Source organism: Mus pahari, chromosome 15 (genome assembly GCF_900095145.1).
Source record: "Mus pahari chromosome 15, PAHARI_EIJ_v1.1, whole genome shotgun sequence".
Taxonomy (NCBI): Eukaryota; Metazoa; Chordata; class Mammalia; order Rodentia; family Muridae; genus Mus; species Mus pahari.
The window spans coordinates 13,080,551-13,084,651 of NC_034604.1; the positions used below are offsets into that span (position 1 = coordinate 13,080,551).

The following is a 4,101-nucleotide window of genomic DNA, read 5'->3' on the forward strand; positions in this document are numbered from 1 at the left end:
AAAATTGTGTGATATTGGTATAGAAACAGACAGATTGATCAAAGGAATCAAACTGAAGAACCAGAAATAACCTCATACTCCCACGGACACATAATTTTTGAGAAAGAAACCAAAACTGTACAATGGAAAAAAAAAATGAAAGGATCTTCAACAAATGGTGCTGCTGTAAATTATGTCTGTGTGTAGAAGAATTCAAATAAATTTATACCTATCACCCTGAACAAACCTCAAGTCTAAGTGGATCAAGGATCCCAACATAAAACCAGGTACACTAAAACTAACAGAAGAGAAAGTGAAAAATAGCCTTGAAAATATTGGTATTGGTGACAATTTCCTGAACATAACACTAATGGCTCAGACCCTAAAATCAACAATTGATAAATGGGATCTAATGAAACTGAAAAGCTTCTGTAAGGATAGAATATTGTCAAGAGGACAAAACAGCAGACTACAGATTGGAAAAGATCTCCACTAACCCTACATCCAATAGAGCACTAATATCCAAAATATATAAAGAACTGAAGAAGTTAAACTCCAATAAATGAACTAGCCCCGTTAAAAAATAGGGTACAGAACTAAACAGAATTCTCACAGAGGAATCTTGAGTGGCCAAAAAACATTTAAAGAAATGTTCAAAGTCCTTAGTCATTGGGGAAATGCAAATCAAAATGACCTTGACATTCCATCTTCTACCTATCAGAATGGCTAAGATGGAAAGGCCATACAAAGGCACTGCTGGGATTCAAACCCAGGATCTCCTGTTTATTAGACAGGTGCTTTAACCAACTAAGCCATAGCACCAGAATGGCTAAGATTAAAAACTCAAGCAGCAGCACATACTGGCAAGGATATGCAGCAAGGGGAATACTCCTCCATTGCTGGTAGGATTGCAAACTTGTAGAACTACTCAGAAACCAATCTGGCAATTCCTTTTTTAAAAAAATTATTTTATTAGATATTTTCTTCATTTACATTTCAAATGCTATCCCAAAAGTCCCCTATATCCTCCCCCCACCCTGCTCCCCTACCCACTCATGCCCACTTCTTGGCCCTGGCATTCACCTGTACTGGGGCATATAAAGTTTGCAAGACGAAGGGGCCTCTCTTCCCAATGATGGCCGACTAGGCCATCTTCTGCTATACATGCAGCTAGAGACATGAGCTCTGGGGGTGCTGGTTAGTTCATATTGTTCCACCTATAGGGTTGCAGACCCCCTCAGTTCCTTAGGTAATTTCTTTAGCTCCTCCATTGGGGGCCCTGTGTTCCATCCTATAAATGACTGTGAGCATCTACTTCTGTATTTAATCTGGCAATTTCTTAGAAGACAGGAAACAGTTCTACTTGAAAACCCAGCTATACTGCTCCTGACATATACCCAAAAGATGTTTCATGATACCCCAAGAACATCTGGTCTACCATGTTCATAGCAGTGTTATTCATAATAGTCATAAACTGGAAACAACCCAGATGCCCCTCAACCAAAGAATATGCTTGAGATTAAGAGTGACTTTACAGGATAGAAACAGAAGTAAGAGCGATTTTTAACTTATTGGTAGACAATGAAATTAGAGATATTCCATTCCATTGTTTCCCTTGTCTCTCTGTCAGAAAACTGCAGCATATATGCACTGAGCTGAGACTGGGTCAGATGTGTGACAAGGATGTGACTAAAGATTTGTTTTCTGGCTCTGCACTGCTTCTTGATTTTTAAAAGAGTCTGTGACAGCATCAAGCTTCTGTAGTTGTGCCTCACTCTTCCCTTAATTGGAGGATACTATGCATCTGACAATATAGGAGAAAGAAAATCTAGAACAGAAAGCAGTCGATGCAGTTAGGATATTCTCATGGCTTGTTTGGTTGCCCTCTGACCATTCAGTTAGTAGACTGAGCCCCAGACTTTCATTCTGAACTTTATGCTCTGTTGTACAAAGAATGCTATGTTTCTTATTTGGTTTGTAAAAGAATGGTGATAGTTGGAAATTTTAGGAATTGAGAGAAATCCCATAGCCTTCATAATGAGCATTCTCAAAGGAACAGAGGTTGAGAGCTGTAATATGTTTTGCAGATTCCAGCCTTCATTTTGTCATAGGCTACAAATTCTATAATCCAACCAAACAGTTCTAAATCCTAGCCTCTATTTTTGAGTTTGACTCTCATCTGGAAAGCATTTGTTATGAATTGAATAAAGAAACCCATTTCAAACATAATTTAGGTGAAATGCATGACTTCAGGTCTAGCTTGCAAATGTTTGTTGAGACATGAACAATAGAACGCTGAATTGTGTGTTTTTATTTGTAAGGAAATAGGTGTAGGACTAATATTTTGGTTTGTCAGATTGATGCCAAATGTCATTTTGCGAATGTAACATAAAGGAGTTAGCTATTTGTATCTTTGATGGCTTTTTCATATGATTCTTTTGCAATATTACTTGTGTGCCAGGGAATGCTGGACGTGTACTATTGGGTTGCAATGTTCAATTTCTTGGTTTCCCTTGTGGTGATGCTGGAACAGAGTGGGCCAGAGTCCATGTCAGGAGACAGAGAATATAGGAAAGTAAGCTAATGTCCTGACCAAGGCGTCCTAAGGCTAACCTTAAGAAAAATTCAACGGATGCTTTCCTTTAGCTTCCTTTCTTATAAATGACCCTTTAGACTTTATATAAATAGCAAGCTGCATGTATCTATGGTGAGATAAACTTGATGTAAAGATTCATTCTGAGTCCAGTGTAGTTCAGAGGAAGGGAAGAAAAGAGCTACCTTCAGAATCCATGTCTGGTGGGAAAACCTGAAAAACCAAAAGATCATTACTAAGGTAATGAACTACAGAGTCATTGGGATTGCTTAATTATGTTGGAATTTTTTAACTTATCAATTTGTATATGCAAAGGCAAGATTTGTTTTGTATTTAAAAGTCTACATGTTAAGTTACTTACAAAAGTATAAACTCAATAGGGAAAATTCTGATCTGCCCTTCCTGGAAGAATAACAATTGAAAATTCTTTCTATACTTTCATATCTTTTGAATGACTACTTTAAAATATTCATGGAAAATCTATAGTTTGTCTACGATAGATTATAGTCTATCTGATTCCTGTTAATCTTTCTGACAGTAAGAATACCGTGTGCAAAAATTTCCATATGACACAGCTCTTAATAAGCATTAAGGAAGGTATCTGCTACATTTCTTTCTTACAGGTAACAAAAGAACTCAACAAATTCTCTCCGGATACTGTTCATATGACTTCAGAAAAATCATGTAAATGGCTTTTAAAGATCAGGCCATAGTATTATAGTTAGAATACTAGAAATAGTGATGCTTCTCCTAGTCAAACAGTCGATGAACCTTTTCTGAAATGAGAGCTCGACAAAGAAACTGGCAAATCTTCATTTAAAAAACTTGGTTGTTCACTAAAATCAGGGACTAGACAAGGATGCCCACTTTCACCCTACCTATTCAATATAGAACTTGAAGTGCTAGCTAGAGCAATTTGACAACAAAAGGAGATCAAGGAAGTAAAAATTGGAAACAAAGAAGTCAAAATATTACTATTTGCAGATGATATAATGGTATATATAAGTGACCTGAGAAATTCCACCAGAGAACTCCTAAACATGATAAACAGATTCAGTGCAGTAGCTGAATATAAAATTAACTCAAACAAATCAGTGGCCTTTCTCTACACAAAGGATAAACAGGATAAGAAAGAAATTAGGGAAACAACACCCTTCATAATAGTCACAAAAAATATAAAATACATTGGTGTGACTATAACTAAAGAAGTGAAAGATATGTGTGAAAAGAACTTCAAGTCTCTGAACAAAGAAATTGAAGAAAATCTCAGAAGATGGAAAGATCTCCCATGCTCATGGATTGGCAGGATTAGTATAGTAAAAATGGCTNTCCTGCCGAAAGCAATCTACAGATTCAATGCAATCCCCATCAAAATTCCAACTCAATTAATCACTGAGTAAGAAAGGGTAATTTGCAAATTAATCTGGAATAACAAAAAAAAACCCAGGATAGCAAAAACTATTCTCAACAATAAAAGAACCTCTGGTGGAATCACCATGCCTGACCTCAAGCTGTACTACAGAGCAATT

General features: G+C 36.7%; 1 non-coding gene across 1 annotated transcript; it reads right to left on the reverse strand.

Annotated features, from left to right (window-relative positions):
- Nucleotides 1-727: 727 nt before the first annotated feature.
- Trnai-aau lies at nt 728-801 on the reverse strand. The gene has a single exon. It is a non-coding gene; the product is annotated as a tRNA-Ile (tRNA).
- Nucleotides 802-4,101: the final 3,300 nt, after the last annotated feature.